Here is a 25,459-nt window from a genome sequence, read left to right as displayed (position 1 = left end):
TCATTGTTAAATGTTTAATGTTTAATGTTTTCAGAAATGTCTTGCATATTGTGGTATGAATGATTGTTCATTGTACACTGTTCATTATTGGGGTTTTTTCGTATTAAGTAAGTTCAAGAGTAAGTATCAGATCAGTTGTCAATATGCCGCTCTTCTCGAAGTTAAGACAGATTACTACCAGAAAAGGGGTGCTTGAAGAAGCAGTTCCTATTCCTCCTAGGGACACTCCAGGGCATTTTATGTACCATAAGCATGGCTTAGATGCCATATTGTTTCTTGATCTATGGGTAGATTATACCAAGGGATTGCCGGAAAGTCAAAGGTGGCCCGCAGCGGGAACCTGGGATGCAGAGTGCATCATGAAAGTAGAGGAAGAGTTATGGAAAAGAAAGGTCAGACAATCACAGAAAGACGCTGTTGAGTTATGGCGTAAAGAATCTCATAGACGAACAGAAAAAGCACGTAGACAAGAAGAGAGGAGTAAAGAAAGTTCAAATAAAGTTCAAGAAAATCTATTAATTGAGGAAGGTATCCGAGTGAAATCAGAACAAGTAAATAGACAAAGAAATGCTCTTATGAATGGTATGTATCCCCTTCTAGCCGAAGGACTACCTAAGGCTGCTCCAGAGATGCCAAAAGACTTGCCACCCCCATTATTTCCAATTAAGGTACATCAAAAAGGGCATCCCAGAACCGCAGAAGATGTTTTTCTTTCCTCATATCTAGACGACGCAGCTCCCGAGTATGCTAACGCCACACCATATAGACCGTCTGGTGGAGGGGTTCAACGTCAGGATCAGGTATCTGTACCCGTGCAACAGCAAGTCCCGACGCAAGCGTCGGCAAGCACATCTGTTTCCGCATCTGTCTCCGCAGTCGATTCTACAGGGGTGTCGACGCCCATAGTTGCTGTGTCACGTTCAACGAACCCATTCACACCCGACGCCCCAGATGGGGCCACGAGAGGTGCTAGCAGTACCTTTACACCACCCAGAATAAATAAACTTGTTTTTCAAGAGTCAGCGCATTCTCGTACACCTAAATTCGTAAGTGAACGTACGCTTAAAGAACTCCTTGTAAATTGTAGATATGACCCGGTGGTTGGTAAAGAGGATGAAATGGTCCTGGCATCATTACGTATCAGGCGAGCCGCAGAGTATTTAGCAAGGTTACCAGGAATGACTACGCATCTAGATAACATATATCATTTTGTTCAAACAGGACGAGATCCAGGATGTATTAACAGAGCTATGGAATTCCAGAAAGTAGAAATACAGGGGGAACTGTTACGTTTCCTCATAAACTGTGTGATCAGAAATCAAGACCGTCCGGGGGTAGACCCGAATGCAATGCTTATTCTTACAAGATGGAGTCAGAATATATCAGAAGGGAGACACGATAAGCAAAATTGTATAATAGCCATGTGCCGAAAAATCCGTAAAGAAATAGAGCGTATTCATGAAGAGAGATTGGGAACAGACGAGTTTGAGCAAGATGAAGTGTCCGAATCAGGGAATTCCGCAAGACAGTCAGAGACCATAGCCTATGTAGGCAGAGGAAGATCCTGTGAAAATACTAGATGTTTTTCTGATCCCATACACTCAGTATGCCCAAATAATAGCAGAACGTATCCGACGCCTATAATAAATCTGAAGTCTCCTGAACATTCGTTTCAAGCCGCAGATAAAATACTACGAGAACGAAGGGGTTACCACCTCCTCGATTCCATGGATGAGCAAGAATTAGCCAGATCAGCTGTTCACTGGATTGACAGTCCTGAAAAATACGGTGATGAGACCGTAGCACACACGTTTTTTAATCTCAGTACAGATGAACAACGTTTAGCTGGAATCTATATGATTCAGCAACTCCTCATATTATATAAGAGCCAACATGCTGACCCTGGTCCTTTACCTGATATATTAACGGAACTACTCACAAACAGATGGGGAGGTTCTAGTAACAAGCTAATTAAAGAGATATTAGTGTCACGTAAGCAGTATGTCCTTTTTGTAAGTCCGGATTCTCTCTCGCTGCCCCGCAGAGAAAGAGCGCCGTACTATATGGATAGACAAAATCCCTTACGAGAAGTGCACCCAATAAAAGGCGAAGACAATGAGTTTCACCGTGTATTTGTTTACACACCCATATCAAAAATGGAATTATTAGAAATGAAGAAAGTAGTACCTAGTCATGATAAAGACCCAGCGGGTTTCCACCGAGAAATTAAAGACATGTTACTGATGGGAGAGTACACCTTTCCTGATATTATGACGATATTAAAGGTGCTTTTGCCTGCTGGCATTTATGAAAAACTGAAAGAAAAAGAGTGGGAAGTGGGAGACCAAAAGATAGACTGGACAGCATTAGCAGAGGAAGAAAGGGGCCGAACTGCAGGTTCAGGGCTCGGGGATAAAGTTAAACTGTTACCAGGTTTACTAGTACAGGTACTGCCACGTTTATTAACTACAAAAAAGGAAGATTGGGGTGCAATCACAGCCTGCAAACAAAAGCAAGATGAAGACACAAGCGATTATTATGCTCGATTTGAAAAATGTTTTGGTATAAATAGTGGTATAAAAGCAAGTAGTGACTCATATCCACATCTATTTGTGACAAAATTAGTGGAAAATGCATTGCCCCCAGTGAAGAATAGAATATTGAAATTCGAGAGTACCTGGCAAAGTAACACTCCGTCGCAAATGCTACAAATGTTACAGTATCATCACAATAGAATTAGGGATGAACAAGAACACGAGCATAGACGCATGAAGGATACAAAAATGAAAATGCTAGTTTCTCAGACAGTACCAGCAGATGGTCACAAAAAGGGTGTGACACATTCTGGTGATTCTGCAGTTCCTGTAAAAGGAACCTGCAATTACTGTAAACAACTAGGCCATTATGTACACGATTGTCCAGTCCTGAAACGTAATATAGCTACAGGCATTGCAAAGGAGAGACCACGATTAGTTAGACAAGATCAGAATGAACAAGGAGCTATGCAGCATGGACAGTCCATGCCAGTTCAGCAACAGTCCATGCCAGCCTCACAGCAACCCATACAGTTTGTGCCAGCTGCACCACCGTTGCCTGCTACTGCCACACAAACCACAACACGACAAATGTATCAGACTGCACAGTATGAATATCCTGAGTATCAGCGTTACGCATGAACAAGCCTAGAGAGGGAAGTTGACTTACCGCTTATCGAGATTCCTGTAGATCAAGAAGGACCTTATGTACATAGTGAATTATTAGGTCAAGATAGAAAATTCTTACTCGATACAGGGGCAAGTCGAACAACTATAAAACGTAGTGAAGTTCCAGGGGCACCCCTCTCAGGCTCTCAAAATGTTTCCCTTGGTTTTTCAGGAAAACCTATTGTTAATGAAGTATCACAGCCTCTACCACTTACGATAGGACCTTTGACACGAACTACAGATTTATTGCTTACTAAATCATGCCCAGAAAATCTGTTAGGAATTAAAACTCTGAAAGCACTAGGAGCCATAATATGTTGTTCTCCGGAAGGAGTAAGGTTGTTTTTACGTGATTTTAAAGGTCACTATGTGTCTAGAGACATGGATCCCCGGCTACAGACTTTACCAGTACATCTATGGGCACAAGGCCCTACGGATGTTGGCTGCATGAACATTACACCCTATCGAGTCACACTGAAAGCAGGAGTGGTACTACCACGAATGCGACAATACAAGTTACCGCATGATGCTGTAGTGGCTTTGCTGAAAATCATTGATGAGCTGATTGCCCAGGGAGTAGTTGTAGAAACAGACTCCAATATATGTAATTCACCGATAATTCCGATTCTTAAACGAACTGATCCTACTGCCCCACCAGTGTACCGATTGGTTATTGATTTGCGTGAACTAAACAAGTGTATTGTACCACAATTCCCTGTGGTCCCTGATATATCATCATTGTTGACAGCAATTGATTCCGAAGCAACATTCTTTACTGTAATCGATCTCAAGAATGCCTTTTTCAGCGTCCCAATAGATCCGGAAAGCCAGTACTTGTTCGGATTCAGTTTAAATGGGCGCAGCTTTAAATTCTCACGCGCTCCCCAAGGATTCACAGAAAGCCCCAGCATCTACAGCCAAGCACTGAAACGAGAACTTGACAGTATCCACATGCCAGTCAATACTGCACTGCTTCAATATGTCGATGATCTGCTGATCACAGCGAGAAGCGAGCCAGAATGTGAAAAAGCTTCTCTGACAGTTTTACATTTCCTAGCCGACAAGGGGCACAAGGTGTCTCCTTCTAAGCTGCAATTCTGTGTCCAGCGAGTTATTTATCTTGGTCACTCGCTGTCCAAGGAGGGAAGGCAGCTTACACCAGATCGCATCCAGTTAATTGCTAACATGTCAATACCCCAGACACAAAAGGAGGTGCGGGCTTTCATAGGCCTCACTTCATATTGTAGGCAGTGGATCCCTCAGTACGCATTTCTAGCAAAACCACTCATTCAGTTAACCACACAGGAGGCAGCCACATCGACTGTTCTCCCTTGGACTCAGGAACATACACAAGCTTTTGAAAGCCTAAAGGAAGCTTTATGTCAAGCACCTGTTTTAGCAACACCATGTTATAGCAAACATTTTACACTCTTTGTTACAGAACGCGAAGGTACTGCCTTGTCAGTACTCACTCAGGATCAAGCAGGATCACGCAAGCCATGTGCTTATTTTTCCAGTACATTAGATCCCGTAGCTCAGGCTTTGCCTGCATGCCTGAAATCAGTGGCAGCGACAGCTTTAGCAATCAGACAAAGCGATGCCATAGTGTTAGGACATCCATTGACAGTACAAGTACCACATGCAGTAGAGGTTCTTGTGAACCGAACACAAACACAACACTTGACCATAGCAAGACTTACCGGTTATGAACTGACATTGTTTCAACCACACATAGAGATCCGACGGTGTAATACATTGAATCCTGCTACACTATTACCTGTAATTGGAACAGACCCACTAGCTCATGATTGTGTTGAAATCATTGAAATAAAGACGAAACCTAGACAAGACTTGACAGACGTTCCATTGTTAGATCCAGACCTGACGTTGTATGTAGACGGATCGTGCATGAGAACAAGTACAGGAGATTTAGTGGCCGCGTATGCAGTCACAACAGACACTAAAGTTATTGAGACAAATTGTATAGATACTTTGTCAGCCCAAGCAGCAGAACTTATTGCTCTAACGCAAGCCTGTATTCAAGCCACAAATAAGAAAGCTAATGTATACACTGACTCACGTTATGCATTCGGAGTTGTACACGACTTCGGCGTGCTGTGGCGAGAGAGAGGTTATTTAACCTCCCATGGTGCCCACATTCAGCACGGACCCCTCATTCATGCTTTGTTAGACGCAATACATCTACCCACTGCTATATCGATTATGAAATGTAAAGCACACACGAAGGTTACTGATATCATTTCTCAAGGCAATGATTTAGCTGACAGAACAGCTAAACAGACTGCTCAGAATCGCACATTAGACATGACAAAGCCAATAGTTCAGACACCAACACAGTGTATGACAATTAAGGATCCCGCACTTGACGTAATTGACATACAGACACATGCCACAGCAGAAGAAATAAAGAAGTGGACTGAACTAGGAGGGATCCAGACAGATCAAGGATGGATGACGAAGGAGAAATCTGTATGGTTTCTCCCTGATTCCATGGTTCAAGCCATTATAGCTACAGTTCACAGTCCAGCACATTTAGGAGAGAAGGCTATGCTAGACAGCATTCAGCACATTTGGTTCAACAAACATTTACGAGCAGCAGCTAAACAAAAAGTTCGTACCTGTATGATATGTTGTCAGTTTAATCCAGGAAAGGGTGTTCCCGTAGAGCAGGGTGGATTTCAGCCTCCTGACCATCCTTTTGAAGTCCTCCAGATGGATTATATTCAGATGGAACGTTGTCGAGGATTCAAATATGTTCTCGTAGTTGTCTGCGCTCTCTCCCGTTGGACAGAGGCGTATCCCGTATCAGATTACACTGCCCCGACTACTGCCAAGCAGCTAGTTCGAGAATTCTTCCCACGGTACGGTTTACCACGTGTTGTATATTCAGATAACGGCCAGCCTTTCTCATCCGAATTAATGAAACATGTCTCACTTTTGTTGGGATATCAGTGGAAATTCCACTGTGTCCGACACCCCGAGGCAGCAGGTCTCGTGGAACGACATAATCAACTTTTAAAAATCAGATTGTCTAAAATATGTCAGGAAAAAGGTGTGGACTGGATAGTAGCTTTACCAGTTGCGCTATTTTACATGAGGATGGTAGCACACTCTCGAACAGGGCTATCACCTTATGAGGTGATCTTTGGTAGACCACCGAATATGTGGGGGACGCCTATACCGCGTAAAATAACTGATGTTGACTGTAATATGCTGACAGATTACCTGGCTTCCTTGATGTCTGCACTACAATCTTGTCGTTCACAGGTAGTCGCAGCTTTTCCCGACAACACCGAGGTGAAACCTCATGATGTAATTCCCGGCGATTATGTTCTCGTCAGGAATTTCGATCGGAAAACCCAACTGGAGCCAAGGTGGAGGCTTCCTAAGTTGGTCCTGCTGACGACCAGAACAGCTGTGAAGATCGAAGGGAGAAAAGGCTGGGTGCATTCCAGCCATATCAAGAAATTTCATGGACTTCCTCCTGACACAAACAGTACTCCCCGTGTGTCTTCCCCCATTGACTCAAAGCTACCTTTGGCTGAAGCCAGTAGCACCGAACTCTATAAGCAGAAACTCAGGTCCAGATCCAAACTGTCGGACGATTTGATTGTTTAAGTCCTCTCCAAGGTGAAGCGGTTGAATCTGTCCCGACATGTATCCCTTAGGTCTGAATGATGTAGAGTCCAGAATCATAATGAAACGACATGCTTATTGTAAATTACTGCGTAGCCACTGTATTGTGACTTTATTAATTTTGTTTTCTTTGAGTTTTTTAATAGTTACTGCAAGTATATTGTTGCATATGTATTATCCTGTTTCTAAACGTGCTTTCAATATAACTGATGAACATTCTTTTAGTGAATTACCCCCACATGAGTTGTCCTATAGACTTGCGCTGCGCAATAACACATTCATTAGTATGTTACATCATTCCCATCAGACTAGTAATGCCACCAATTGTTGGGTGTGTGGCCGACTCCCTCCCTATCAGAATAACAAAGGAGTTCTGCCTTTCTTTCCACATCCGTTCACACACAATGGCTCCTGTGGAGCATGGTTTAGTTTATTAAATTCCATAGACCCAGACACAGCAGTTTATCAACAACATTGGATATGGGGAAATCTGAATCTAGTTTTATTCAAAGTCTGTCACCCTAATAAGGAGGGTCACCCCAGTAGAACAGGAACTGATTTAGAAAATGAAGTGTATAAATTAGGTAATTTTACGCCTAATCTTATGATTTTGAATGTCAAATCCGAAGTTGAACTAATTCTGCCCACTATGTCTGTATTTCCAGTTAAGGGTGAATTATGTGTGAGAAAAGTTGGTTCCATACACATGGGCCATAGCCAATGCGTTACTACAGTAGAATATCGTGATCAAGGTAAATCTTCATTTAGAGCTTCTCGCCATTCTTACTTTATATGTGGTCAGACGGCATATATGCGTCTGCCTCTAGATTGGGATGGTACCTGTTACATAGCATTCCTTCTGCCACCTGTTTTCCTAGCTCCCCCTGATTATTATCGAAATGTTCATTTAGTACACAAAAGAGAGCGTAGAGATCTCCCAGTCGTCGATTATACTGAGACGGCATGGGACAAGTATGTAGATTTCAATAAAGGTATCTTTCCCTATATAGGTACAATATCAAATAGTAAGCTGATACGCAGACTCACCAAGACTCTTGAAGCTGTAGTAAACGAGACTATAGCCGCCCTAGGCAATCTGACAGAGGAACAATCAGTGACGAGAATTGTTGTTCTCCAGAATCGTCTTGTCCTTGACGTCATCCTGGCCGATAGGGGCGGAGCTTGCAGGGTCATCGGATCCAGCTGCTGCATATTCATACCAGAAAATTCGCCATCTGTATATAAAGCTATAACACGCCTTCATAAGATTGTAAGCCAGATACACGAAAATCCAGGCACTTGGACGTGGTCCGGGTGGTTTTGGAGTGTGATATCAGCCTGGGGATGGAGAGTTCTATCCTTCCTAGGTATTGGCCTTCTTATGCTCTTCAGTTGTTGTTTATGCCTGCAATGTGGACCAGCGATTTGTGGTCTGTGTGCCACATCATGCATTCCATATCACAGTTCTCGTTCAAAATACCGGAAGAAGAAGGAAGAAGAAATGATGCTCCATGAGCAAATCGATGGAATGATGAAGATTGATATCTCTTGAAGGGCAAGTAGGGGACAAGGAGGGAATGTGGAATTGTGGATTTTCCTGATCAGTTATGTCCCCTATCTTGGACCCCAACGGTTCTATATGCATGTTACAAGTACATGTATGTTCCCTCCAGTTCCAGTTTCTAAGACGCAAACATATGTGTGTCTACCGTCGACATGTTCTCTGTCAGATCCGCCATCAATGGGCTGGATATTCGATTCTTAAGTATGAAAGGCCACCGACTTTATATGGCTAAGTTACTCCATTTTTACAGTTCAGGCAAGTAGGCCCGATTCTGTCCTCAAAGCCTTTCCCTACTCTCTGTCTCTGACAGCTTCAGCTTGAGCTCGCATCTGTATCCATGAACTTTGTCCTACTCCCTGTGCAGCTAACGGTGCCTGCCTCGGCCAGTTTTCGACTGCCTGCCAAGAAGCTGTATTTCACCTTCGAATTATCTATTTTGCTCTTCAACCGATGCATTCCTGTCTAGTGATTTAGGTAAACATTTCCTTTAGCTCACAAGCAAAGGACTCAGCCTTTCCGTCCTCCTGCAAGTGATTCATAGCCCTGCTGCCATGGAAAGTTTTCTGCCTCTCGCATCTCATATAGACACTTAGACGCTTGTACACGCACACACAGTTAGTATAGAATAGATTCTGTCCGAGAGTCCTTCCTTGTGGATAACATAGTTCTCTAAACATAGGATGTTAGATATGATTTGGGATTAGGTTGACTTGACCCCCCAGACTTCTCGTCTCCACATGTAGAGCTATATGTCAAGTCCCTTCACCCCCTAGTTGCACGTCACTCACACGTCATGCTGCTGCGCGCGCATCTATGCCAAGTATTATCTTATAGATCCACCTATGTCTGATAATCCTAACCAATCATGTTTCTTTTATTCCTTATTACGCCTAGTTTCGATTACATACCTGTTATGTCACTTTTCTTATCAAATGTTACGCCTTCTACATTCGTTTCATTGTAATGTACTTATTATAAAAATGCATGTCTGTCAATAAAGTATTGTACTTCACTTCCTGAACCCTCGTGGTGACGGAACCTGAAGGCCGCGACTCGAGTCGGCCATTTTGAGTGGAATAAAGCCCATTTAGAAAACCTCTTATACCACGGATTCTGCCTCTTGTTATTTTGAGCTATTTTACTTTATTTTAAGATTCCGTATGAAATTCAGTCCGGTAAAGAAGATTTTATTTACCACAATCGACCAATTATTTAGACTTCAATTATTCTGGAAAACCGTGGTCTTGGGGGGGGGGCAGCTTGTATCTGATATTCGTAGACTTACGAGCTGCATTCGACCTGGTCCAGAGAGACAAGCTCTGGGCCCTATTGAAAGATATGGGTACTCCCCTATATATCTGCTCCCTTCTACAACGATTGCACCAAGACACCTTTGCAAGGGTACGGTATGGGAAAAAGGGGGAACTTTCAGCGCCTTTCCCAGTGGAAAGGGGGGTCAGGCAAGGGTGTGTCCTGGCCCCCACACTTTTTTCTCTCTTTTTGAATGGCCTGATTGCTGACCTCCAGGGCAAGAAACATTTAGATTCTCCACGCTTGGCAGATCGCAAAATACCCGCTCTCATGTCCGCGGATGACACGCTTCTTTTGTCTAAAACACCAATGGGCATCCAGCGAACATTGGAAGCGTTTTCTCAATTTTGCAAAAATAGAAATTTGGAGATCAATTGTTCCAAAACGAAATACATGGTCTTTGGACCTACTGCAGCTAACTGCCCTCACCCCCATATAGATGGAATAGCCCTTGAAAGAACTTCAATATTTGAATACCTCGGGTTACTTTGAATGATCGGATGAATTGGGGGACTCATGTGGCCAAAGCCAATTTAAAGCTGGCCCAAGCTGTGGGGGGTATTCTGAAGGTACACAACGATTGCTCCCATAAAACCCTAGGCCCCCCAGTAGAAATCTATAAAACCCTAGCCAGAGGAGGAGCACTTTACGGGGTTGAACTCTGGGGTCATGCAAGTACTAATTCTCTTGTCCTGATTGAGAATGAGTTCCTTAGACGTCTCTTAAGACTCCCACAGAGCACCCCCATCCTTCCCTTGCGACTTGATCTGGGCACGGTCCCGATCTCGGACATTATTGCCAATCGCCCCCTTCTCTTCTGAAGACGGCTCTGGAGTACGTCTGAGCTCTCCAGTTATAGAGAAGAACTTAAGGACCTGCTTTCTATTACTGGGGTGGGGAAGATCCCCTGGATCATGCATGTTAGAAATCTCTGCTATGCATTAGGGAGGTCAGAGATCTGGCTCCTACCAGAACAGCCTTGTCCTACTATTTCAAAAAAATCCCTTGCACTTGCCCTTAAGGAACACTGTTTGGCTGGAATATTACGAAATAGTTCATTAGGTGCACTGAGTTTTAGATTCTTGGAGGTAAAATCTGTCTATCACTTTGAGCAGTTCCTCGATCAAATCCAGCCTCTTCAAGCCAAGAAACTATATCTGCAATTCAGATACGGAACACTTCCTCTCAGGGCTTACTCCAATAAGTGGAAAGGCGCATTAACTCCATTTCAGGGCTGTCCAGGGTGCGACGCCACTGTAGAGTCTGCTTTGCATGTTTTGCTATTCTGTCCCTTATACAAAATGGCCAGAGTGAAATGGATTGTTCAACTATGTAAGAACTTGGGCTACAGGAATTACCTCGAGGTGTTTAGACTTTTAAAATACGATACATCCTTTTTGACGACATTTGCCGCTTCCAGGTTTCTATACTCCATGTGGTGTATCAGTTGTGCAAAGATTTTAAAAAAGTAGAAAAAGGGAATTGTGTTGAACCTCCTCCCTGCTGGTAGACTTGAATCTTGGGATGTATTATTTTTTTTCTCTTTTTCTTTTTTCTGCTGTACTAATGGTTATTCTCTAAAGTTGCTCATATTGTAAACTCCGGACTTCTTATATGTACTGTTTTGTAGGGTCCTAACCTATTTTTAGCATATTTTATTCGATGGTTTTATAATCTTAAAAATAATTTGTCTGAGATTTAATTGTGATATTTTTGGAATTAATGTGGTTTTATTCTTGTTGGTCACATAAGTTTGAGAACAGTCTTTTATTTAGTTTTGTATCGCTTTAATGGCCTCTGGGCCGATAATAAAGTTTTCATGACTGACTGACTGTTATTAGGATGTACAAGGGGTCTAAAGAGAGATGTGAAAGGGAACATGTATATGGATATTAGGATGCACAAGGGATGCTGAGCAGAGATGTATGAGGTGAACGTTGTTACTAATTTAAGAACGTACAAGGGTTTGAGAGATGTGTGAGAGGGAAGCAGAGTCTGAGATAAGGATGTACGAGGGGGTGAGAGAATTGTGAGGGGGGAACAGATAATGATATTAGGATATACAAAGGACCTGCAGACGAATCTGAGAGGGGTCTGTGGATACTGATAATAGGCTGTGTAAGGGGGCTGAGGAGAGATGTGAGAGAGGTCTGTGGATACTGATAATAGGCTGTGTAAGGGGGCTGAGGAGAGATGGGTGACGGGTACACGGATGCTGGTATTAGGATGTCCAAACTAGCGTAAAAAGAGATGTGTGAGGGGTACGTGGATGCTGATATGAGAACATACCACGAGACGGAGGAATCCTTCAGAGAGACCTAAACACTGACAGGAAATACAAGGGAAATGATAAATGTGTCTGAGGGAGCATGAACAGTGACAGGAGACACAGCATATTCCCGAGGGAAGCACAGACATTGATGGACATGTATTGGTCTGAGAGAGATGTGTGAGGGGAATACACAATGATAAACGCTACCGGGACGTACAATGGGGCGGATCAGAAACGTGCATTGGAGACACTGCGTTTCCATGGGGGTTTCTCCTGAAATCATTAGTTTTTTCCCTCAACAATACAAATAAAACTAACTTTTCCTCAGCTTTCGACCCACTTGTGTTTTGTAAGCTTCCTCTGCTCCCGGCTTTGCATCTTTGCATTGCATGAGGCTGGATGTTTCCCTGCAGCTGGTGGAGCTCAGAGGCGTGTCCTCACTTCTTGCATGAGTGTGCACTGTGGCTCTGCCACTGTGGGCCTCAGTGCACAGAAGAACACTGCACCATCGTCCTCAAGGCTGGCCCAGGACAGCTGCAGCCGCACCTGCCTCCGATCCCAGTCCATGGCCGCTGAGAGGCCTCCGTCCGCCGAATGGTCATGTTCTTTGTATTTGGTGACATGGAGGAGCTTGTGGGGGGGACGGTGCTGGTGCTGCCGGTACCAGAAGAGATATGGGGTACTGTCAGTTGTGGTGAAATTACACTCAATGGAGCCCCTCTGTCCTTCGGTGACCTGTAGAGTGTGGGGGGACTGGAAGACAGAGTCACCGACAGCAACACCTGCGAAATGAGAGGAGGGTCATCAGTGGGGTGCACAAGAGAAATGTGGGTGCACAGTGAACACTGGGGTGCACAGGAGAAACGTGGGTGCACAGTGAACACTAGAGTGCACAGGAGAAATGTGGGGACACAGTGAACCATGAGGTGCACGTGAGGAATGTGGATGCACTGTGAACGCTGGGGTGCATTAGATAAATGTGGGTGCCCAGTGAACACTGGGGTGCACAGCAAAAACGTGGGTGTCTAGTGAACACTGGGGTACACATGAGATTATGTGGGTGCATAGTGCAGACTGGGGTGAACAATGGGGTGCACAGGCGAAATGTGGGTGCATTATTAACACTGGGGTGCACGGAAGAAATGTGGGTGCAGAGTGAACATGGGATGCACAAGATAAATGTTGGTTACCCAGTGAACACTCAGGAACACAAGAGAAATGTGGGTGCATAGTGAACACTGGGGTGAACACTGGGGTGCACTTGAGGAATGTGGGTGCACAGTGAACACTGGAGTGAACACTGGGGTGCACTTGAGGAATGTGGGTGCACAGTGAACACTGGAGTGAACACTGGGGTGCACTTGAGGAATGTGGGTGCATAGTAAACACTGGAGTGAACACTGGGGTGCACTTGAGGAATGTGGGTGCATAGTAAACACTGGAGTGAATACTGGGGTGCACAAGAGAAATGTGGGTGCACAGTCAACTCTGGAATGCGCAAGAGAAATGTAATTGCACAGTGAAAGCTGGAATGTGCCTGAGAAATATGGGTGCACAATGAAAACAATATGGGAATGAACCTATAACTCAGCAAATGAGCTCTGATGGTGTCAATAAAAATGCTCTACTATGACACATGGATGTTTTTACAAAAAATCGTCTCTAATTGACTTACTAAACTCCAGCAGTGGCATCGCTATAAACGTTTATTTCAAAGTGAAATTAATTGTTACAAAGACACAAAGTGATCAATAAGAACAATCAATATTAAAAACACACTCTACAGAATACATGCTCAGATCAGAGGCCTGGACACTTTCCACCAATCTGGCGTGAAGAAAACACACTCTGATTATTAATATTAATTTTATTATTATTAATGTTATTATTATTATTAGTAATAGTAGTAGTAGTGGTAGTGGTAGTAGTAGTATTAGTAGTAGTAGTAGTAATAGTCGTAGTGGTAGTAGTAGTAGTGGTAGTGGTAGTAGTAGTAGTAGTGGAAGTAGTAGTAGTAGTAGTAGTAGTAGTAGTAGTAGTAGTAGTGGTAGTAGTAATAGTAGTGGTAGTGGTAGTAGTAGTAGTATTATAATAATCTTCACCGTACAGTGCATCGTGGAGCTCTGGTCATCCGTCAAACAGACGAACAGAAGCAAGAGGCGTCAAAATGTGTAAAGTGTCCTGTATTGTTAGGAAGGCTTCTCTGCTCCGGCCCCCCTCCCATGTGTACCCCTTTCAACCCCCTCCAGACCCCCGTATGTAATCTTATGCATCCTCTCTACACCCCTCTGTATGAACCCCTGTTTATCCCCTTTCTACCCCTGTGTGTACCCATAGCTATCCCCTCCACATCATTGTGTGAGCCCGCATGTATATTCTCCACACACTCCCCACCGTCCATGTGTGTACCCTCCTCTATCCCCTCCACCGTACCTGTGTGTCCTCTCCTCTATCCCCTCCACACCCCATGTGTACTCATAGCTATCCCTTCAACACACCCTGTGTGTACCTTCATCTATTACCTCCACACCCCTCCACCATCTCTGTGTATCCCATCTATCCCCACTACACCCCATGTGTGCCCCATCTACCCCATATGTACATCTGTCTGTACCCCTAGCAACCTCTTCTACACCATGCTGTGTGCACTCCTGTCTATCCCCTTTATACTTCTGTGTTTACCCATAGCTATCCCCTCCACACACACCATGTATACCCCCATCAATCACTTCCACACCCCTTCCCCGTCCCTGTGTACCCTAGCTATCCCCTTCACACCCCTCTACCATCCCATTCTGTAGCCCTATCCAGCTCCTCTATACCCCTGAGTGCACTCCTATCTGACCCTCTACCTCAGTGTATACCCCTAACTATCCTCTCCACACATCAGTCTGTACCCTATCCATCCCCTTCACAACCCCTATGTTTACCCCTATCTATCTCACAATAAACAAACACCACAAGACTGATCTAGATCTTGACAGCTCGGACTCTAACATCTGCCCTCCCGCGACCGAAATGCCTACAGGCACTCTCCACTCGACCCCTGTTAATCTGAACCCTCCCTCACAAACTACCTCTTCCTCCAACACAGACCCTTTTCCCCCGACCCTTACTTCCCCCATGTCCGTCATCTCCAATCCAGTGGTCTCTCTCCCCCCTACTACCACTGCACACTCCCCCTCCGATGTCCCACATCCACAGACACAACTGGTCTCCACCGATTACCTCACTGACCACCCCCGCGACATCCCCATGGCTAACGTCATCACCAATCCTATAAACTCGTTCCCCCCTATTATCACTACATGCTCCCCCTCTGCCGTCGCACACCCACATACACAAGCTGCCTCCACCGCTAATCTCATTGACATTCCCCGGAACTCTGACTTCTTACCCAGAACTTCTCTCCCTCCTCACTTGGACAGTAGACCCTCTACTCCTCCTTTGAACCCCTTGAATGGGAGCATTACTAATCCAGCTCCCCGCGTCCAACCTCTCCCCTCTCCTAACCCCACTGATTCCGTCCAATCCCTGACCCTGTTCACTCTCCCTCCAAAGACCCAAGTCATTCTCGGCCCCTGCCTAAAACCTTAAACTTTTTCAGCTCAATAGCACAGCAACTGAACAGAATGGAGCTGAAAATTTCCTATACTTACAACAAGATCTTCTCAACAGGATCAAGCCGCCGTGCTCCCTCTCCCCGGGTAGATTTCCTCCCACCCCACTCAATACCGCTCCCTTGGCCCCTCAGTGCACCCCTCGTCCCTCCAGTCCGTCAGCGAGTCAGGCACTTCGACCCAACCGGGATCGCCAACCCTTTTCGATACCGAAACCTGATGAGATCAACGACTCTTACCTCGCTTTGAGCCAGAAGTCAGCACCTCTCCCCATCCCTGTTATTATCGGCACTAACAGAATCCCTAAAATGTCCACTCGCCTAGACCTCCTGCTCAATACTCCTCTCTCCACCTTACTCCCCCCATCATCGAGGCTCCCCGTCCCCTCTCTTGCATGCTCCTCAGCTGCAGATCAGCAGTACAACACGCCACAGACATTGCTGAAGCTCTACTCGCTGATGAAATTGATATCGCTTTCCTCACTGAATCCTGGCTCAATGTCCACTCCACCCCCATTCTTGACATTCTCACCCCTCCAGGGTACACCATCATCAGACAAGACAGGCCGATCAAAACGGGGGGAGGACTAGCCATCATCCACAAGGCAGGAATACAGATTACCAAACTTAAACCTGCAGAATACCTATCATTTGAATACCTGGGTGTCAAACTCACTGCCAAGGGCACCTCACCCATCAAATTCCACACCCTCTACCATCCTCCTGGAGAGCGTACCCTTTTCCCTGAAGAACTAACAGACCTAATATCACGGTTCTCCGTGACAGACACTAAAGACGTGTTCCTGGGTGACCTCAATATCCACTGGAATGACCCAGAAGACTCCACTGCCCAGAACCTATCCAACCTACTTGAAATATATAACCTCAAACAACTCTGCAATAAACGAACTAACATCAAAGGTGCAACACTGGATGCGATCATTACCAACAATGATCTGGTCTCTCTGAGAGCGATTTCTCCCATTGACTGGTCCGACCACCACCTCATTCTGTTCAAGATTGATGCACTTGTCTTCCACCAACCTATTCGCGATGACAAACCTAAACACTGGACCAGAAATATCAAAGCAATGCCTTTATCCTAACTTGAATCCAGGATTCATGCCCATCTTCAACTCCAACCCTCATCATCGACGGCCGATGACTTCACTACTCACTTTAACACAAAAATGACAGAGGTTCTACACCAAGTAGCTCCTCTCAAACTCAAACAATTGAGGCGAACCAAATCTAAACCCTGGTTTAACGTGGATCCGAATGAGGAAAGGTCTTGGAGACTTGGACACCTAGCGCAACTTAGATCTGCTCGGCAAGCATACAAAAAACACATTTTCAGTGAAAAGGTGTCTTTCTTCCGCAGCCAACTAGACCTGGCAAAAAACAGACCTAGAGAACTCTTCAACATTGTCAAAAGCCAAACTAACTGCACTCCCTCTCAAGAAATCAAAGCCACCAATGAGCGTTGTGAAGAAATTGCCACCTTCTTCACTAATAAAGTCTCAAAAATTGATCAATCCTTCATCAAAACCTCTAACCCTCCTTCCCTCTCAACCTGCCCCACTCTAACCACCCCTGATCATTCAGAAAGAGTTCTTACCAAGGACAATCAGGTCTGCCTCCAGCTAAAAAACAATGCGCATTGGTCCGACTTTGAGCTAATGTCGGAAAATGAGGTTTTCAGTATCATTTCTAACCTAAAACCTTCCTCCCACACTATGGACCCCATCCCATCCACAATCATAAAAGAACTTAACCACACCATTTCCCCTTTCTGGACAAAAATCATCAACGCCTCTCTCACCTCAGGCTGTGTCCCAGACTCCCTTCAACTTGGACAAATCACACCCATTCTCAAAAAACCAGGGGCCGACCCTAATGATCTCAACAACCTCAGACCTATCTCCAACCTCCCGTTCCTTGCAAAAACATTGGAGAAATGCGTTCTCCACCAACTCAACAAATACATTGATGACTTCAACCTCCTAGACACCTTTCAATCAGGATTCAGGAAAGGCTGTAGCACGGAAACAGCTATGCTCAACGTCTCTGACGATATTTACAAGGCTTTAGATAAAGGTGATGCCTGCCTACTCATCCTTATTGACCTATCTGCGGCATTCGACACAGTAAATCACCCAGCGCTTCTGTAGACCTTGTTGAAGCGCTGCAGCATCAATGGCACAGTACTAAAATGGTTCACCTCCTTCCTTCAACACCGCTCGCAACAAATTAAAATCAACTCCTGTCTCTCGAAGCCAACAAAAGTCACACTTGGGGTCCCGCAAGGCTCGATCCTCTCCCCGGCCCTCTTTTCATGGAGCCCCTCACAATCATCTTGAAAAAAGCTGGAGTGAATTACCACCTTTACGCTGATGACACCCAAATCTATTTCAAAATCAAGTCTCCCAGCGACACCCAACACCTCAATGCCACTCTAACCGAGATCCAAACTTGGTTCAACGCTAACCACTTAAAACTCAATCCAGATAAAACAGAACTAATCCTATTATCTCCAAAAAGCAACCATTGTCCAATCCAAGATTGGCTCAAGAATCTGGTCGCCCTAAACTGCCTCATCGTCCTATCCGACTCAGTGAAGTCTCTAGACATCACCATTGACAAGAACCTATCTTTGGAGGCCCACGTCAAAAACTCTGTAAATAGTGCTCTTTTCTCTCTAAAACACCTCAAGAAATTGAAACCTTTTCTTCCCCATGATGACCTAAAGACAGTAGTCCAATTCCTAGTTCTCTCTAAAATCGACTACGGGAACGCCATCCTAACAGGGACTCCACAAGCTCACCTAGCCCCTCTAAGGGCAGTTTTGAACATGGCCGCTCGACTCGTATCTGGAGTAAAAAGATTTGATCACATCACTACAGGTCTCAACTCCCTCAACTGGCTTCCCATGGAGGAAGGTGTAGTTTCAAACTGGCCTGCACCACACACAAAACCCTTCACTCTCCGGCCCCTAACTACCTCAACAACAAACTGGTGAGAGCAGGTCAATCCAGATCGCTGAGAAGCTCCAACTCACTCCTTCTTATTCCTCCTAAACTGAAAAAGAAAACCACACAATACCGATCGTTCTCTGGCAACGCTCCCAAGATTTGGAACGCTCTCCCTAGAGTCCTCAGATGCAACCCCTCCTTCTCCTGTTTCAAAAGGGACCTGAAAATCCATCTCCTTAACAAATACTTTCCTGACCAACGTCAACTAACCTAGTCTTCAATATCCGAGTTTACTCCTCTCTCTTGACATTCAAGGATAGTTGGTGACCGTACTGTGTTAACCACCTTATCTTCCATGCTGTATTTTTTTTATCCCTGGTTTTGCTTCCTTACTGCCTGCCTACTATGTAATGCAATTTCTGTCTGTTTTTCTTTACAGTATGTATGTAAAGTGCTCTGATACCTACGGGTCAAGCTAGCGCTATATAAAACGTAAAAAGAAAAATATATATATATATATATATATATCTCCTCTACACATCTGTCTGTTCCCCTATCTATTCCCTCCACAGCCCCATGTGTACCCCTGTTTATCCCCTCTACAGAACCATCTCTACCCCTATCTATCCCCTCTTCAACCCCTGTGAGTATACCTGTCCATCTCCTCTCCGCATCTGTCTGTACCCCTATATATCCCCTCCGCACACCCCTGTGTATGCCCCTATCCATCCCCTCTACCCCCATTCCCACTACAACCCAGAGGGTATTCCAATCCATCCCCTCTGCACCCAGTATGTACCCCTATCTATCCCATCCAACCCTTGTGTGTACCCCATCTATCCACTGTGCCCCATGTGTACTCTTATCTATACCCTCTCCATAGATCATGTGTACCCCATCTATCCCCTTTACACCCCCAACAGTAACCCTATCTATCCCCTCTACAACCCATGTGCACCCCTATCTAGCCCCTCTACAGCCCCGTCTGTAACCCTTCTATCCCTGCCCTACCCCCTCCAGACCTCCATGTGTGCCTCTATAGCCTCTATACCCTGTATCTACCCCTGTCTATCCCCTCTACACCCTAATGTGTACCCAATCTAAACCTTCTCAGGATCCCTATGTGTACCCCTATTTGTCCCCTCTACACAACTTGTGTAACCCTACCTAACCCCTCTACACCTGTGTACCCCTATTTATCCCCTCCACACCCCTGTGTGTACCCCTATCTATCCTCTCTACACCTCATACGTACCCCCACCTATCCCCTCTACACCCCAGTGTGTACCCCTATCTATCCTCTCTACACCTCGTACATACACCTACCTATCCCCTCTACACCCCATGTGTACCCCTATCTATCCCCGCCACACAACTTGTGTAACCCTATCTAACCCCTCTACCCCTTTGTGTGCCCCTATAAATCCCACTGGCCCGATGTGTACCCCTAGCTATCCCCTCTACATCCTAGTGTGTACCCCTATCTATCCCCTCTACACCCTAATGTGTACACCTATCCATCCCCTCCACCCCATGTGTACCCCTATCTATCCCCTCTACACTCCTCTGTGTGCCCGTATCTGTCTCCTCCACACCCACGTGTATACCCCTATCTATCCCCTCCACCCCTTGTGTGTAACCCTCTATATCCCCTCTACACCCCCATGTGTACCGCTTTCACCTCTACACCCCATCTGTGCCTGTATCTATCCCCTCTACACCCCAGTTTGTACCCCTATTTTCCCCTCCACATCACCTTGTGTACCCCTATCTATTCTCTCTACACCTGGTGTGTACTATCTATTCCCTCTACACCCCTTGTGTACCCCTATCTATCTACTCCATACCCCCTCCACACCTGTGTGTACCCCTATATACCCCCTGCACACACCCTGAGTACCCTTATCTATCAAAGCCACCTGGTGTGTACCCCTATCTATCCCCTCCACACCCTCACGTCTCCCCCTCTAACCCCTCCACAATCCCCGAGGTTCCTCTCACCCAACACAAAGATCCCGGTGAAGAGGCGCAGAGAAGCCATTCCCAGCGCTGCCTCCTCTGGTGTGCAGGGGCTGCCGAAGATCACAGGTGTGTGAGCGGGTCACAGGGTGGTAGTGTTCACCTCGGCCCCACCCTCAGCTCTTTCCACCGCAGACCTGCCCACAGAGAGTTAACTGTTTCCTGGCATGCCTGCAGGGTCTGTGTGTGCAGAATTGGGGGAGGGATTTATTTTCAGACAAGCAGCAACTGACCATTCTGCACAGCTGGACCTGTGTATGTGAGTGAGTGTGTGAGGGTGTGTGGGGGCGGTCACCATGGTTGCTGGACACAAGAGCTGGTGGGTGCCTGTCCCAAGTCCCCTGTCTCGGCCAGATCTCTCTCACTTCAAGCCACTGCCTTCTCGCCCCACATTAACACTTTCGATGTGTGTATTCACTCATGCATCCTAACCCTGATGACGTAAATCCACCCACTTTTCCGATTCTACTTGGTGAGCTAAATTGTGCCATAAAAACCAAACTCCATGAGTGACCAAACCAGAGAAACTGTCCATGGAACAGGAAGTGCGTCCTGCAGTGTGAGCTCTGCTCACTTTTCTTCACTAATATCAACAATCCTTTCTCACAGTCTGTCTCATCAGAAATGTGCGGTGAGAGACTTCTCTAATTGATTCATTTTAATTTAAACGATTGTGCCAGTCCCGCCTCTTTTAGCCACGTGATTCTGCATGTAGCACTTTTAGGATGTATGTTTCTGTAATTTATTTACAGGGTTTCCAGTATCAAAGAGCAGGGGTTAAGGCAGCTAATAATGTAGAGGTGCTGAACATCTCACACTTGAAACTAAAGATTGTGAGAGCGCTGGAGAATATCTCACTCTTGAAACTAGAGCTCATAAGAGCGCTGGAGAATATCTCACTCTTGAATCTAAAGATTGTGAGAGCGCTGGAGAACATCTCACTCTTGAAGCCTGAGATCTTAAGAGCGCTGGAGAACATCTCACTCTTGAAACTAAAGATTGTGAGAGCGCTCGAGAACATCTCACACTTAAAGCAAAGATGGTGAGAGCGCTGGAGAACATCTCACACTTAAAGCAAAGATGGTGAGAGCGCTGGAGAACATGTCACTCTTGAACCCAAAGCTCTTAAGAGCGCTGGTGAACATCTCACTCTTGAAACTAAAGATTGTAAGAGCGCTGGAGAACATCTCACTCTTGAAACTAGAGATCTTAAGAGCGCTGGAGAACATCTCACCCTTGAAACTAGAGCTCTTAAGAGCACTGGAGAACATCTCACTCTTGAAACTAGAGCTCTTAAGAGCACTGGAGAACATCTCACTCTTGAAACAAGAGATCTTAAGAGCGCTGGAGAATATCTCACTCTTGAAACTAGAGATCTTAAGAGCGCTGGAGAATATCTCACTCTTGAATCTAAAGATTGTGAGAGCGCTGGAGAACATCTCACTCTTGAAGCCTGAGATCTTAAGAGCGCTGGAGAACATCTCACTCTTGAAACTAAAGATTGTGAGAGCGCTGGAGAACATCTCACACTTAAAGCAAAGATGGTGAGAGCGCTGGAGAACATCTCACACTTAAAGCAAAGATGGTGAGAGCGCTGGAGAACATCTCACTCTTGAAACTAGAGATCTTAAGAGCGCTGGAGAACATCTCACCCTTGAAACTAGAGCTCTTAAGAGCACTGGAGAACATCTCACTCTTGAAACTAGAGCTCTTAAGAGCGCTGGTGAGCATCTCACTCTTGAAACTAGAGATCTTAAGAGCACCGGAGAACATCTCACTCTTGAAGCTTGAGCCGTTAGGAGTGCTGGTGAACATATCTCACTTGAAACTAAAGATTGATCGAGCTCTGGGGAACATCTCACTCTTGAAACTAGAGATCTTAGGAGTGTTGGTAAACATCTCACACTTGAGGCTCGAGCCCTTAAGAACACTAGTAAACATATCACTCTTCAATCTATATCCCTTCGGAGTGCTGGTGACCATCTCACATTTGAAGCTAGAGATCTAATGAGCACTGGTGAACAACTCACACTTGAAGCGTGAGTCCTTCAGAGGACTGGCGAACATCTCATACAAGAAGTCAGAGATCTTAAGTGTTCTGATGAACATCTAACTCTTGAATCTAGAGATCTTAGGAGCGCCTGGGAACATCTCACACTTTAAGCTCAAGCCCTTAAGAGTGCTGGTGAACTTCTCACTCTTGAAACTAGAGATCTTAAGAGCACTGGTGAACATCTCACACTTGAACCTCAATCCCTTACGAGTGCTGGTGAACATCTCACACTTCAAGCTAAACATTGAACAAGCTCTAGTTAACATCTCACTCTTGAAACTAGAGATCTAAGGAGGGCTGGTGAACATCTCTTACTTGAAGCTCTAACCCTTAATAACACTGGTGAACATATCACTCTTGCAGCTAGATCCTTAGGAATGCTGGTAAACATCTCACACTTCAAGATAAAGATCGATCAAGCTCTGGTTACCATCTCACTCTTGAAGCTAGAGCTCTAATGCGCCCTGGTGAACATCTCACACTTGAAGGTAGAGATCTACTGAGCACTGGTGAGCATCTCACACTTGAAGCTAGAGATCTACTGAGCACTGGTGAGCATCTCACACTTGAAGCTATAGATCTGCTGAGCACTGGTGAGCATCTCACACTTGAAGCTAGAGATCTACTGAGCACTGGTGAGCATCTCACACTTGAAGCTAGTGATCTACTGAGCACTGGTGAGCATCTCACACTTGAAGCTAGAGATCTAACGAGCACTGATGTGCATCTCACACTTGAAGCTAGAGATCCACTGAGCACTGGTGCGCATCTCACACTTGAAGCTAGAGATCTAACTAGCACTGATGCGCATCTCACACTTGAAGCTAGAGATCTTAAGAGCACTGATGCGCATCTCACACTTGAAGCTAGAGATCTTTAGAGCATTGATGCGCATCTCACACTTGAAGCTAGAGATCTTAAGAGCACTGATGCGCATCTCACACTTGAAGCTAGAGATCTGCTGAGCACTGGTGAGCATCTCACACTTGAAGCTAGAGATCTTAAGAGCACTGATGCGCATCTCACACTTGAAGCTAGAGATCTACTGAGCACTGGTGAGCATCTCACACTTGAAGCTAGAGATCTAACGAGCACTGGTGAGCATCTCACACTTGAAGCTAGAGATCTACTGAGCACTGGTGAGCATCTCACACTTGAAGCTAGAGATCTACTGAGCAGTGGTGAGCATCTCACACTTGAAGCTAGAGATCTAACGAGCACTGGTGAGCATCTCACACTTTGAAGCTAGAGATCTACTGAGCATTGGTTATCATCTCACACTTTGAAGCTAGAGATCTAGTGAGCACTGGTGAACATCCCACACTTGAAGCTCGAGCACTTAGGAGTGCATGGGAACATTTCACAATTAAAGCTAGATATCTTAGGAGCACTTGTGAGTATCTCAATCTTGAAGCTAGAGATCATAAGATGCTGGTGAACATATCACTCTTGAAACTGGAGCCCTTAAGAGCACTGGTGAACATTTTGAAATTGAAGCCAGAGATCTAAGCAGTGCTGGTGAACATCCCACACTTTGAGCTAGAGCCCTTAAGAGTGGTGGTCAAAATCTCACACCTGGAGCTAGAGATATTAGAAGTGCTGGTGAACATCTCACATTTGAAGCCAGATCTTAGGAGCACTGGTGAACATTTCACACTTGAAGCCAGATATCTCAGATCTGCCTATGAAACTCTCACTCGAGATCAGAAGAGCTCTGCAAAAAAAGAAACTTACAGTTGTGAATTTGGGTTTTACACTATAAACCTTCAACTAACAGTAACATGCTCTAAACAGAGCGGAGAACCAGAGATAGATTTGAAATTTTGAACATATCAAATACACACAATTCATTAACTAAGTAAAACATGAGGAAATAACCGGATTGGATATTGAGAACATGGATTTACAGGTCACACCGCTTGTATTAACAACTTATACCTCCTTAACGTTATAAAAACACACTAATGGCGTCAACCTTTCACTCAAGACACTGTTCCATCTCCCAAGGTCTTCTCACATTCTTACTGCAAGAAGAGCTTGGTACCGCCTCCTTAGCACCTATCCACAATGTCAGCCCATCGTGTACTCCGGCTTCCATTCTCTGCGATGAGAAAACACCAAAATGTATGGGTTTTAGCCCTGCAAGCTTCAACTGACCAGGGTTAGACCTTTAGCACTGCAAGCTTCAACTGACCAGGGTTAGACCTTTAGCCCTGCAAGCTTCAACTGACCAGGGTTAGACCTTTAGCACTGCAAGCTTCAACTGACCAGGGTTAGACCTTTAGCACTGCAAGCTTCAACTGACCAGGGTTAGACCTGACTCCACTGATATGGTGCTGATTTCGCCTTTGATTAAATTTTAGGAACAGCATAATTTGTCATTCCTTTTGCAGAATTGTTTGAACTTGGTCTCTGGAGTTCCATCTAAATGGGGAGAGGTGTTCGCCTAAGGGCTAGGGCGCTCGACCTCGAATCTGGGGAACTGGGTTTGAGTCTCTGCAATGACGCTGAACATCCTGTGATTCTGGGCAAAGAAATCATTTAATCTCCCCGTGCCTAACAAAGATGACTGTGTCCTCATGTAATGCAACTGGTGCTCTGTAAAGCGCTTTGATACCCCATTCGGGTCAAGTTTGTGCTATATAAAACTCTATAAAAAATAAATAAATAAATACAACCAATCGCCATGTGGTGGTATTTTACTCCTATTCAAGCAAGGAGATGACAATGGGAACAAAGCGAGTCTCCCGCAAATGTGTTGGCGACTCTAGCGTGAATAGATGTCACGC

Source organism: Triturus cristatus, chromosome 3_2 (genome assembly GCF_964204655.1).
Source record: "Triturus cristatus chromosome 3_2, aTriCri1.1, whole genome shotgun sequence".
In the NCBI taxonomy this organism is placed as follows: domain Eukaryota; kingdom Metazoa; phylum Chordata; class Amphibia; order Caudata; family Salamandridae; genus Triturus; species Triturus cristatus.
This window is presented reverse-complemented; position numbering follows the sequence as displayed.